The 13,942-nt window shown below is 41.0% G+C and overlaps 1 protein-coding gene across 6 annotated transcripts in view; it reads left to right on the top strand.

Moving 5' to 3' along the window:
• tex2 (testis expressed 2) overlaps window positions 1-13,942 on the top strand; it is a 132,654-nt gene that overhangs the window by 33,349 nt on the left and 85,363 nt on the right. Inside the window, exon 1 of one of the 6 annotated variants that reach the window (XM_038777915.1) lies at window positions 9,040-9,056. The exons of the other annotated variants lie outside the window; for them this stretch is intronic. The gene's annotated coding sequence lies outside the window, so the exon portion shown is untranslated. Of the gene's footprint in view, window positions 1-9,039; window positions 9,057-13,942 lie in introns of those variants that run through there. 6 annotated transcript variants of the gene reach the window in all.

Raw genomic sequence — 13,942 nt, 5'->3', positions numbered from 1 at the left:
TAATATGCACTAAGAATTTGGGGTTTTGTGTGAGAGTGATGTGTAGCATTGGGACAAATATCTCAGGCTATCTAGGCATGTGACTGCTTTAGCATTGAGCTTGCTACTGTTGCATACGCATCATGTCATTAAAGACATTAAAATCTAAGAAGCTAATATATATATTTTAAAAATAAATTTAAAGTACCCAAACGTTTTTTTCTGTGAAAGAGCAATTTAGCGTGGCCAATCCACCTAACCTGCACACCTTTGGGTTGTGGGAGTGAGACCCATGCAAACGCAGGGAGAATGTGCAAACTCCACGCAGACAGTGACCCGGGACCGGGATCGAACCCGCTAAGAAGTGAATATAGAATGGATAATGTAGAAACCGTGACTACAGATAAACAATTAAGGTGTTGTGTACTTGTTGAGTCTTGGGTTTAATGCTCCATCTCTCCACAGTTAAAGGTTTGATGTTAAAAGAGAATTATTGAAGTTTGGATGTGTGAATTAGCGGTGGATTCAATTATATGGAAGCCTTAATGTACTTGAAGCACAGTATGATTAGAACAAGTCAACATGATTTTACAAAAGAGAAATCCTGTTTGACAAGTTCATTCCAATTTTTGAGGATGTAGCTAATAGAGTAGATAAAGTGGAACTGGTAGATGTTGTGAACTTTTGATTCCAAAATAAATTTGATAAGGCCTTGCTCAAAAGGTTATTCACAAGATATGGAGTGGGTGGTCATCTTTTAGCACGGATAGAAGATTGGCTAATGGTCAGGAAGCAGAGTGTAGGGATAAATGGTGTATTTTCAAATTGGTAAGTTGTGACGAGTGGAGTAGTGCAATAATTCAGTGCTCAGGTCTCGGCTATTTACATCTACATTAATGAGTTAGACAAAGCGAAATTGAATAATGAAACTAAATTTGTTGACTATACCATGAGGAGGACGCAATGAGGCTGTAAAGAAATAATCTTTATTAGTGTCACAAGTAGACTTACATTCACACTGCAATGAAGTTACTGTGAAAAAAATATAGGCAGGATGTGTGAGTGCGTAACAAAGGGGAGATGGAGCATAATATGGGACAGTGTGAGGCTATTCGCTCCAGTTGTTAGAATAGAAAAATGGCATTTTTAAAAAATAGGTGTGAAACTTATTCAGAGACATTTGGGTGTACTCGTACAAGAAACACAAAGTTAGCGTGCAGGCACAGCAATCCGTTAAGAATGCAAATGGCATGTTTTTAATGCAAGGGGATTAAAGTTGAAAAACAAAGAAACCTTGCTAAAATTGTACCGGTCTTTCTGACCACTCCCAGAATACGGTGTGATTTTTCATATCATGATTTTATGATAATATTTAAGGAAGAATATACTTGCACTGGAGGCAGAAGTTCACTCGATTGGTCCCTGGAATGCGAGGTTTGAAGTATGATGAAGTAAATTGGTCTATATTGTCTAGACTTTGGAAGAATGAAGGTGATCTCATTGTGACATTTAGATTTTGGAAGGCGCTTGACCCGGTAGATACAAAGAGGTTGTTTTCCTTGATTGAGAATCTAGAATAAAACGGAGACAGTTTCCCCTTGTTTGGGACGGAGGTGACGAGAAATTTCTTCACTCAAGGGGGTTGGGAATCTTTGGAATTCCCTACACCAGAGACTTGTGGATGCTCCATCTTGAATAAATTTAAGACTGAGGGACAGACATTTGGTGTCTCAGGGTCAAGGAATATGGGGAGTGGCTGGGAAAATGGAGTTGGGGCCCAAGATCAGCCATGTTTGTATTGAGTGGTGGAGCAGGTTGTCTTCTATTTAAAAAGTTTTCATCCAAGGGATAAAGATAGAAAATACTTGTCAGCAAGCATCTGTGGAAAGAGAAATTGAATGAATATTTCAGGTTGTTGACCCTTCATCAGAAATAAGGAAGTAGTAAATAAATGACACTAAACTCCTGCTTTTAGAATGTGAAGCAACCTTTAAGGATAAGACTATTTTGGTCTACTTGGTTGAAAGCAGTTTTACTTTCTGCACTGCAGATTACTAGTGAGATATTGCGAATGCACTTAAAGATGTGTGACCACATCTAATGAAAATCATGATATGATGACAAATAAAGGGAATTGATTCCTTGAATTGGATGTCCAAGTATTTAAGCAACTGTCAAATTTCCCCCATGACACCAAATGGTAGTCATTTCACATGTTGCAATTTTTGTTGTGTTGCCAGTTTTGTTGGGAGAGAAGGGAGGAAAGGCTTTAATATGTGCAAGATATTCCAAATTTTGGTGTGAATATTTTATAATGCTCAAGTCACAGAATCTGCTGAAATGGTAAATTTAAAATTTGCTTTCATGAACATTTAAAATGTTGCTACTGAACTTGGTTTTGTTGCAGTGTAAGTGGATATTGATCAGAGTTCCAGCCATGAATTTAGAACTCTCACTTAAATTTTGTAGAATGGGTGTTGATTATGTCACACCCATTGTCAACATTATTTTTTTAAATTTTAGAGTACCCAATTATTTTTTCCAATTAAGGGGCAATTTAGCGTAGCCAATCCACCTATCCTCCACGTCTTTGGGTTGTGGGGGTGAAACCCACACAGACACGGGGAGAATGTGCAAACTCCACACTGACAGTGACCCAGGGCCGGGATTCGAACCCGGGTCCTCAGCGCCATAGGCAGCAATGCTAACCACTGTGCCACCGTGCTGCCCTTGTCAACACTATTTTAAAGAAAAAGTTGATTGCTTCAATTCCAAAATAGATGCGGGTCATTGAATATTTCAAATAGTAATGGCAACTGAATACATTTTCCTGCACCACCTTGGATTTTGGCCAATGATCATGATGCTTATTTTTAGATTTATTGGTAGATGGAATTATACAAGAGCAAAGAGATTTTTACATGTCCCAATATCTTCCTTTGTGGCTCAATGTCCAATTTTATTTGGTAATGCTCCTATGAAGTGCCAGTGAATGTTTTACTTTAAGGTTCCATGCAAGTGTCTCAATCCCTGCTTTTGAGGACCAAAGCTTAAGCTCCATTGAGAAATTATGTGAATGGGAGGGCTAGGACCTAGTTTGCTACCCATTTAATTTCATGACCTGTTCATCGCAAGAAAAATGCTAAAATATTCAGGTAGGCATATCCTACATAATTTGCACCAACTAGCAGATGAACCTAGGATATCTGTTACCTAGCCTGGAAACATGTTTGCTTAGACTTTCTTGTTGAGTACAAGTGCAAAGTTGATTTTTGTGGTTCAAGGGAAGCACATGGAAGGGTAAGTTTTTAAATGATAGGCGTTGAATATTTGGTGAATCAACTTGAATTTTATTTTGACCATAGTGTAAAGGTTGTACCGATCAGTTCAAATACAACCTTTCAGCTAACTTGATTTTATTTTTCCTGCTGATGCTTTTTTTTTCTGATTTTAACCATATGTCTATCAAGTGCAACTTATGTTTAACTCTGTCCCTTATTTGTGTTTTTTTTGAAAGATTAGCCCAAGTTTCATAGTACTGCAGAATTTTGCTCAATTCAAGCCGAGGATTTGCTTAGTCAAAACTTTAATTATTTGCATCTTTCCAAATCTTTTGTGCTAGATAATTCAGTTTTTAAAAATAGTTCTTGCAGTTTGTTGTTAATGTAATTTAAAGGTGATTTGCCTTTAAAATATTTGAATATAGCTTATGTTGGAAAAACCCAGCAGGTCTGGCATCTGTGTAGATGGAAACCGATAAAGCTTTTGTTATAATTTTGTTAGCTAGACTGTAAAATATGCCGGTCTGGCTTTAATTAACATTTGTACCTATTTCCATGAAGTTACTTACAAATACATAGTTAGATGTGATTATGACAATGCTGCTGTAAAATCAGCTGTAGTGTATGTGTAATATAACAAGCTTGGGGTGGCCAAAGATGTGTGGGGCCACTTGGAGGGGAGGTAACTTATTGTCAATGTGAAGAAGTGTATAAAGCTCACGCTTCATGTGGGTTCCTTTTATCTCAATTGTAGACAATGAACAACATTGTCTTCAACTATGTAGAATAACTAGCTTGTTTCAAATAGACACAATAAAAGTAATTGGTAAACACTGTAATTGTTTAACAGTTTTTCCATTGGGTAAGTTCCGTGAAAAAGAATAGTGGAACTGATCTGACTGTATTAATTTTTAATCTGTAGAAACTTGATTCTTGAACGATGGGAAAGCATTGTACAAGTCATTACTGGTACTGTTTGTAATTACAAATAGCTTTATTGTATCCCATTAAAAAATTATGAGCAAATGAGAATATAAGCAACCTGAAACCTTTAACTACAGTAGAGTTGTGATACTGTAACATTTAGTGCATTGAACCAACAAGTAGCAGTTGATGTGGTCATAATTGAAAGCTAGTTGTAGTTTTGCTCCTGTCCCTGATGCCCTTTACACTGCATTCTTCCCTCTTCCCTCTTGACCTGCACCAATCATGCAAAGGCTTATAAACCAGTTTACTCATCTATTTTATACGGTAGTTTATGTAAGTGCATGATCTATTTCTTAGTTGTGTAAGACAATAGATTTTTGTATGATCCAATCAAATATTTAAGGCTAACAAAAGACTGTATATTGCAAAGCAATTAAAATCAAATGGCTTGCAACAGCAGACTTGCATCTGCGGTTTTGGGAAAATTAAAAGTCTCCATTTTTATTTAGGCGATAGTAATTAAATTTGTCAAACCAAAGGACCTTTAATGTGTGTGAAGGTAGGTCATAGATCAGACTGAATGGAGAACAGGCTTGCGGGGCTAAATGGTTTAAATGTTCCTAATGCATCTGAGGAGTTAACATTTCAAATTGATAGCCTTTCATCAGAATTGTCTAATGAAAGGCTATTGACCTGAAACATTAGCTCTGTCTCTCTCCACAGATGCTGCTGGACCTGTTGAGTATTTTCAACATTTTTCTGTTCTTTCAGATTTCCAGAATCTGTGGTATATGGCCTTTGAATGAACTCTTGATCCACATCATAATATTTGAATGCAAGAGCCTATTTAGAGCAAAGAAGTGTGGTGTGGAAATGAGCCTTAATTTAACAGTTAAAATTTAGTAAAATGTTTATAAAATTTGATTGTGGTGTAAAACATAAGCATCCCATAAATATTTTAAAGACAGCACGAGTACGGGACAGCCTATTTCTATTCTGGGGGCCAATTTAGCTCAGTAGGCTACACACCTGGTTCGTGATGCAGAGCAAGGCCAGCAGTGCGGGTTCAATTCCTGTACTGGCACAGGTTATTCATGAAGGCTCGGCTTCTCAACCTTGCCTGAGGTGTGGTGAACCTCAGGTCAAACCACCATTAGTCAGCTATCCCCCTCAAAAGGGGAAGCAGCCTCACACGGGACTATAACGACTATTCTGTGCACTCTGCAATAGCAAGACTTTCAGTTTTAGATTATTCAAGTGTATTGACATTCTTAATATGTTTTCTAAAATGTTTATCTGTCAAATTGGCACATGCACTTTCTCTTTTGAAAGGAAGATTTTGTTTGCTTAGTAATATGTCATCCCCAAATTTAGAACTGACTGATTACTTTGGAAATAATCACTATTGTTTATAGATTTAACAGCATAGAAGGAGGCCATTTGGCACATTGTACCTATGCTTGGTGAGAAAGGTGAAATGCCATCTCTTATAATTTCATGTTAACATATTTTTGAGTGTTTTCTTCAATAAAGTTCAGTATGCTACTTAACTAATTTCATATTTCCTATATCAGCTATTTTTATGGTTTCTAAAACTGCTGATTTATTCTGGAATCTTATTGACAGATTTTTGCTGTGCATTCATGGCAATAGGTTGAGACTGACACATTTCACCTGTAACTCTTGCACCAACAGAGACTCATCTGATCAGTTTGGGCTGGATTCCAGGGAAACAATATGCTCTAAGCCTATTTAGCTCAGATCCTACACCCACTTGCATTTTTTTGTTTGGCATTTAGTGTCTGTATATGAAAGCATATTCAATTTAATGCTTTTGAGGAATTACTAGCACAAAAGATGTTCTTGATTTTAAATTACAACAAAAGCCCTCTGTTGTTGATAGTTGTATACTTAATGATTGATTTGTAAATTACTTATTACTGCAAAAGCCCTCACTGACAATTCTGTGCTGAAATAGGTTCTAAACAAAATTCTCTGTTTGCATTTTCACTATCTTTTGGTGATTTACATTGAATTAAAAATAAATTCTAATTTCATTGTTAAAATGTTATGTAAGATTTTTAAAAAAAATTTAGAGTAACCAATTATTTTTTCCAATTAAGGGGCAATTTAGCGTGGCCAATCCACCTATCCTGAACATCTTTGGGTTGTAGGGGTAAAACCCACGCAGACAGGAGTACAGGAGGCAAGGGAGGCCGGAATATTGGCCTTTGCGTCCTTGGTAGCTCGGAGAAGGATCTTGATTCAGTGGAGGGACACAAGGCCACCAAGTGTTAACACCTGGTTAAACGACATGGCAAGCTTCATCCAATTGGAAAGAATCAAATTCGCCCTGAGGGGGTCGGTACAGGGGTTCTTCCGGCGGTGGCAGCCCTTCCTTGACTTTCTGGATCAGAGATAGGAACTGGAGGCCGAAACAGCAGCAACCCGGGGAGAAAGGGGGGGGGAAGGGAGGGGGGGGGGGGGGGATAGCAACGAAGGGAGCACGTCAGCGGGGGGTCGCGGGCAATGACTGCCCGAGGCCATCGGCAGAAAGGGAAAAACGGTTTGGTTGCTAGACTGGTAGCGCGGGGGGGGGGGGGGGGGGGGGGGAGGGTGGGGGGGGTGCGCGCGGGGGAGGGCGTGGGGAGGATTTTCCAGGGGGGATTTGTTGTGTTATAATTTAAAATGTAGTAGGGGTAAATGTTTGTATCGAAAAATTTCAATAAAAATTATTTAAAAAAAAAAACCCACGCAGACATGGGGAGAATGTGTAAACTCCACACAGACAGTGACCCAGGGCCGGGATTCGAACCTGGGTCCTCAGCGCCGTAGGCAGTAATGCTAACCACTGTGCCACCGTGCTGTTCTTGAATATTATATAAGATGAGAGAAATTACCATGCTGTTGGTCAAAAGGCTTGCTTTGATTTCTTAGACATTGTTGAAATTCGTTTTCTCGCCAAATTAATTCTTGCAACATGGATGTAGCTGGCAAATCCAGTGTTTATTCCTTATCCCTAATTGCCCTCAGTGATGTTGGGCCCAATTCTTGAATTGCTGCAGTCAGTGCTTATACAACGCTGATATGTAGGGAGATCAGAATTCTGCTCTGTGACGATGAAGAATTGCGATATATGTCCAAGTTGCGATGGTGTGTGCCTTGGAGGTGATGGTGTGTCCGGTTGCCCTTGTTCTTCTAGATCAGGGCTCTCCAAATTGTGGGTTGTGACCCCCGTGGGACCCTCTATAAATGCAGTTTTCTTGTTGGTGGGAGCAGCCTAAAGTGTTGCCCTCGAGGTCTGATTGTTGCTGCAGAAATCGGTGGGTGTTCATGTTTTTGTTTGGAAACCCTTGCCTTTTAATGATGCTCAACTTCTGTCTCCCCTCCCTTCCTCAACAAAACTAATTCTCCCTCAAATTTTCACTCTGGAGTTATATGAAGTCTAAGACATTAAAATGGGATTAGACTGAGAGGTTTGGAAGCGTTCTTCGAGACAATAGAGGTCTCAGATTTCTGAGATGCTGCCAAAGTTGCTGCAATGCATCCTGTAAACAATACATACTAGAACCACTGCAGAAACTATCCTTGAAGAATTAGAAAAAGGTTTCACTGCTCATTGTGAGCTTTACAGAGATTTACACGTGAATTCATGCTGAAGGAAGCTTGTAATTGCAAAATGACCTTCACAGTAGTGGATAGGTTTCTGAAGGAGAGCATTGACAAACCCAGCAAAGTCGGAGAGAAAGAGATGTTTGAGTTAATGGAATAAGAATCAAATCAACTGACCCAAGAACTGATAACCAAGGAATGCTAGAGCAGAGAGATCCGTGGACCACAAAGTTGCTAGTGATCAAAGGGCTGCACTAAATAGCAGATTGATCATGGATTAGACCAGACCTTTCAATATAATTTGAAAATTAATAGCAGCACGGTAGCATGGTGGTTAGCATAAATGCTTCACAGCTCCAGGGTCCCAGGTTCGATTCCCGGCTGGGTCACTGTCTGTGCGGAGTCTGCACGTCCTCCCCGTGTGTGCGTGGGTTTCCTCCGGGTGCTCCGGTTTCCTCCCACAGTCCAAAGATGTGTGGGTTAGGTGGATTGGCCATGCTAAATTGCCCGTAGTGTCCTAAAAAGTAATGTTAAGGGGAGGGGGGGGGGGGGGGGTTGTTGGGTTACGGATATAGGGTGGATACGTGGGTTTGAGTAGGGTGATCACTGCTCGGCACAACATTGTCAGGAAAACACTCAAGGGACACTCGGCGGTGTTAAATGCTCTCAAATGTTGCCCCCCCTCAAGTCACCGTGGCGACTGTTGATGCCTGCGCACCTTAACACCAGATCCTTGGTTAATGTGGAGAGATATAATGAAACCCATCTATCACTGTCAGTTTATCTGTTTGATCTTCAACTTCAATTATGAGTCAGTGCATATTAAATACAAAAGTGTAGAATGCATTAAAATCATGACGCCGTGATCAAAAAATTTAACAGAATAAAACACTAATTTCCAACCTAACAAAGACGGTTCGACCTGTCCAGTCATACAAATGGGTGGCGCAAAATGTCAACGTGCACTTATGAACATGCAGCTGTAGCATTGAAACTAAGGTTATAAAGTTGAAATGGGGTGTCAATTAAAAAAAAACGTTAAGTGCCCAATTATTTTTTTTCCAATCAAGGGGCAATTTATCACAGCCAATTCACCTACCCTGCACATCTTTGGGTTGTGGGGGTGAGACCCACATTGACATGGGGAAAATGTGAAACTCCACACGGACAGTGACCCGCAGCCAGGTTCGAACCCGGGTCCTCGGAGCCGCGAGGCAGCACTGCCTTGTTGCCCAGGGGTGTCAATTTATAAACATTGTAAGTGCCGTTTATCGTAACTCAAACGTTGTAAAGTCAAGAACTTCTGTACAGGAGAAAAGGGTGCTGATTAGTTGCCATGTTGACTCAGGCTGAGGCATTGCCATGGAGAAAGCAACAAGGAAACTAAAGGTTACACAACCTCTCGCATAATTAAAAAGGCATAAACCTTGAACGTATTATTTTTGTTTACAGAGAATGGGTCCTGCATGAACATACATTGCTTCTAGCAAATGTTAATGGCAATTCCTCAGCCAATCCAAGTTAAACTTGCCAACCAGTCGGCACCCGTTTAGTATAAATTATGATCGTTTGAAATTTGGCATTCTTGTGTTTGCCCTGATGAATGCAAAACAAAAAACATCAACAACATTTTTCTCTCTTCAGCAATATTCTAGTTTTGTACTCTGAGCCTGATTAGGTGAACCTGAGAAAATTTCCAAGGAGCAGAAAATTAATTTGTGAGTAAGAAAAATTGAAGAGGTGGCAAATTAATGATAAAGTGGCTGTGTACAGCTTGAGGACCATGACAAGAATGCTTTTAGACCAGAGGTCCTAATGTAGTGCAGAGAGCACGGATTCTGATTGGCTTGATGTTGGTCACCATGGTTAAACAGAATGGATCACAGAATAATACAGTGCAGAAGAGGCCCTTCGACCCATCGAGTCTGCACCAACGCATGAAAAACACCTGACCTGCCTACCTAATCCCATTTGCCAGTACTTGGTCCATATAGCCTCAATGCCATGACTTGCCAAGTGCTCATCCAAGTACATTTTAAAGGATGTGAGGAAACTCGCCTCTACCATCTTCCTAACCAGTGCATTCCAGACCATCACCACCCTCATTTTCCCCCCCTAATTCTGACCTTGAACTTGTGTTCCCTCATAATTGACCCTTCAACTATGGGGAACAGCTGTTCCCTATCCACCCTGTCCATGCCCCTCATAATCTTGTACACCTCGCCCCTCAGTCTTCACCGCCCCAGCATAAACAGCCCAAGCTGATCCAGCCTCTCTTCATAACTTAAATGTTCCATCCCAGGCAACATCCTGGTGAATCGCCTTTGCACCCTCTTCAGTGCAATTACATCCTTCCTATCAATGCAGAAGGATTCTTTGTTGAAATCAAGGTTAGAGTTAGAGGATGCAAACAAGCCAAAATTTATTTTGAACAGCTAGCAGCTATTCCAGGATGGAAGAGTGGTGGAAAGAAGGTTCCAAAAGTTGCAAGAAAAGCATTGCCAAGGAACAGAAGATGGCAGCACGATAGCATGGTGGTTAGCACAATTGCTTCACAGCTCCAGGGTCCCAGGTTCGATTCTCGGCTTGGGTCAATGTCTGTGCGGAGTCTGCACGTTCTCCCTGTGTGTGCGTGGGTTTCCTCCGGGAGCTCCGGTTTCCTCCCACGGTCCAAAGATGTGCAAGTTAGCTGGATTGGCCATGCTAAATTGCCCTTAGTGTTGGGTGGGGTTACTGGGTTTAGGGGATGGGGTGGATGTGTGGGCTTGGGTAGGGAGCTCTTTCAAAAAGAGCCGGTGCAGACTCGATGGGCCGAATGGCCTCCTTCTGCACTTTAAATTCTATGATCTATGGCATATTATTTTATATATATAGCAGTTCTAACGAGCATTTTTCAAGCTAAAAATATTAAATCAAAGAACAAAGAAAGAAAATTACAGCACAGGAACAGGCCCTTCGGCCCGCCCAGCCTGTGCCGATCCAGATCCTTTATCTAAACCTGTTGCCTATTTTCCAAGGATCTACTTCCCTCTGTTCCTCGCCCGTTCATATATCTGTCTAGATGCATCTTAAATGATGCTATCGTGCTCGCTTCCCACCTCCGCTGGCAAAGCGTTCCAGGCACCCACCACCCTCTGTGTAAAAAAACTTTCCATGTACATCTCCCTTAAACTTTCCCCCCCTCACCTTGAAATCGTGACCCCTTGTAATTGACACCCCCACTCTTGAAAAAGCTTGTTGCTATCCACCTGTCCATACCCCTCCTAATTTTGTAGACCTCAATCAGGTCACCCCTCCTCCGTCTTTTCAACAAAAACAATCCTAATCTACTCAACCTTTCTTCATAGCTAGCACCCTCCATACCATGCAACATCCTGGTGAACCTCCTCTGCACCCTCTCTAAAGCATCCACATCCTTCTGGTAATGTGGCGACCAGAACTGTACGCAGTATTCCAAATGTGGCCTAACCAAAGTCCTATACAACTGTAACATGATGACCTGCCGACTTTTGTACTCCATACCCCGTCCGATGAAGGCAAGCATGCTGTCTGCCTTCTTGACCACTCTTATCGACCTGCGTTGCCACCTTCAGGGTACAATGGTCCTGAACTCCCAGATCTCTCTGTACATCAATTTTCCCCAGGACTCTTCCATTGACCGTATAGTCCGCTCTTGAATTGGATCTTCCAAAATGCATCACCTTGCATTTGCCTGGATTGAACTCCATCTGCCATTTCTCTGCCCAACTCTCCAATCTGTCTATATTTTGCTGTATTCACTGACAGTCCCCCTCGCTATCTGCAACTCCACCAATCTTCGTATCATCTGCAAACTTGCTAATCTGACCACCTATACCTTCGTCCAGATCGTTTATGTATATCACAAACAACAGTGGTCCGAGCACAGATCCCTGTGGAACATCACTAGTCACCTTTCACCATTTTGAGACACTCCCTTCCACCACTACTGTCTCCTGTTGCCCAGCCAGTTCTTTATCTATCTAGCTAGTACACCCTGAAACCCATACGACTTCACTTTTTCCATCAACCTGCCATGGGAAACTTTATCAAATGCCTTACTGAAGTCCATGTATATGACATCTACAGCCCTTCCCTCATCAATTAACTTTGCCACTTCCTCAAAGAATTCTATTAGGTTTGTAAGACATGACCTTCCCTGCACAAAACTATGCTGCCTATCACTGATAAGTCTATTTTCTTCCAAATGTGAATAGATCCTATCCCTCAGTATCTTCTCCAACACTTCGCCTACCACTGACGTCAAGCTCACAGGTCTATAATTCCCTGGATTATCCCTGCTACCCTTCTTAAACAAAGGGACAACATTAACAATTTTCCAGTCCTCCGGGACTTCACCCGTGCTCAAGGATGCTTCAAAGATATCTGTTCAGGCCCCAGCTATTTCGTCCCTCGCTTCCCTCAGTAACCTGGGATGCATCCGACACGGACCTGGGGACTTGTCCACCTCAAAGCCTTTTAGAATACCCAAAACTTCCCCCTTCCTTATGCCTCATCTTTTTGAATTTTTTTTGTTGAAAAAGCAGAACAGATATAACAATACCAAATGTATAAAACTGACAAATGGAAGAATGAAATATAAACCCTCCTTGTTAACAAATTTAATTTGGCTTGCTTTGATGGTCAGATGATTGGAAGTATCAGCTCAACTCAGAAAATGTGTCAATCATTCTTGAATTATTAAACTTAGTTGAAAGTAAAAGAAATAAGGCAATTAAAAAATTTTTTAAAATTAAATTTAAAGTACCTAATTCATTTTTGCCAATTAAGGGGCAATTCAGACTGTCTAATCCACCTAGCCTGCACATTTTTTGGGTTGTGGGGCGAAAAACACGCAAACACGGGGAGAATATGCAAACTCCACACAGACAGTGACCCAGAGCCGGGATCGAACCTGGGACCTCGGTGCCGTGAGGCAGCAGGGCTAACCCACTGCGCCACCGTGCTGCCAAAATGAGGCAATTTAAAAGTCAAAGGCTTAAGAGATGAAGTTAAAGGTCCATTGAGAACAATGAGGGCAAGATAACTAGCAATGAAATGGACAGAATAGAAATTCTAGAAATTGCCGCAATGCTGCTAAGCACCTGATGGAAGGGATGTATTTTTATTGGAGATTGTGATTAATCATGATTCTTTACATTCTAATTTCGGGACATTCATGGTCAATAGCAGAGGAAAAACAAAATGTAATGGCATGTAATGTTGTATTGTGAGGTGGGGATTGCAGATCCCACATGGTGTTCTGAATAAGCTATCGGTGGTCTTTGTGGTATCCCTTTGAAGTTACTGAGATTTACATCCTAAGTGAAAGATGGTTTTTCCAATACCTACGCTCTCTTGGGAGAAAAATGAAGCAGAAAATTGGACAATAAAGCAAGTACCAAAATGGGAAAAGGAAAGTTCAGTAGTGTGTCTGGGAGAGGTGGGGCGGGCTATGGGCTGCATGGATAAGTCAAGTTTATATTCACAGATTGAGATGACCACTTTTGGGACACTGGAATATCCTATTGAGACTTGGCATCCAGCATCAATGATCATCGAAATGATCTGCTACCTGTTTGGAAAATTATGTTCCTCATCTGGGAACAGGCCAACTCTATGCCTAGCTGACAAAGACCAGGTAAGGGGTTGGCAGGGCGCTATACATTGATTGTCTTGAATGAAGGCAATGAAACAGGACGAAATAAAGACTGCCAAATTATCTTGTTGTATTGCTGACAGCATAGAGGTTGGGTTTAGTGTGCACAATAACGCATTCAAAGTGAGTTAGTAACTGCCGTAAGGACTACTTGAAGTAAGGTTTAGTTTCTCCGGTTAGGTCAATTTTGTGGTGATCCTAGCTTTTCAGGAAAAGGCAGTCATGAAACTGGCTCTTTAGTTAGTATTGATGCTGCCACCACTCGAGTACTAATAGTTCAGTCAAAGTTTCTCGGTGTGCAGTTTGAAAGTCACCATTCCCAAAGTCAAATGTAAGATTTTATGAATTGTCATCTCTAAGACAGTACTAACAAAGTAAACCTTCTAGATAACTTGGTAGCTTTCATTAAAAAATGCATGACCAAGTTCTGACTTTTAAAATATTTATTAGCTGTTTACGTTATTTA

This window comes from Scyliorhinus canicula, chromosome 18 (genome assembly GCF_902713615.1).
Source record: "Scyliorhinus canicula chromosome 18, sScyCan1.1, whole genome shotgun sequence".
NCBI classification, from domain to species: Eukaryota; Metazoa; Chordata; class Chondrichthyes; order Carcharhiniformes; family Scyliorhinidae; genus Scyliorhinus; species Scyliorhinus canicula.
Note: the sequence above shows the minus strand (reverse complement) of the source record. Positions and strands in the feature narration are given on the sequence as shown.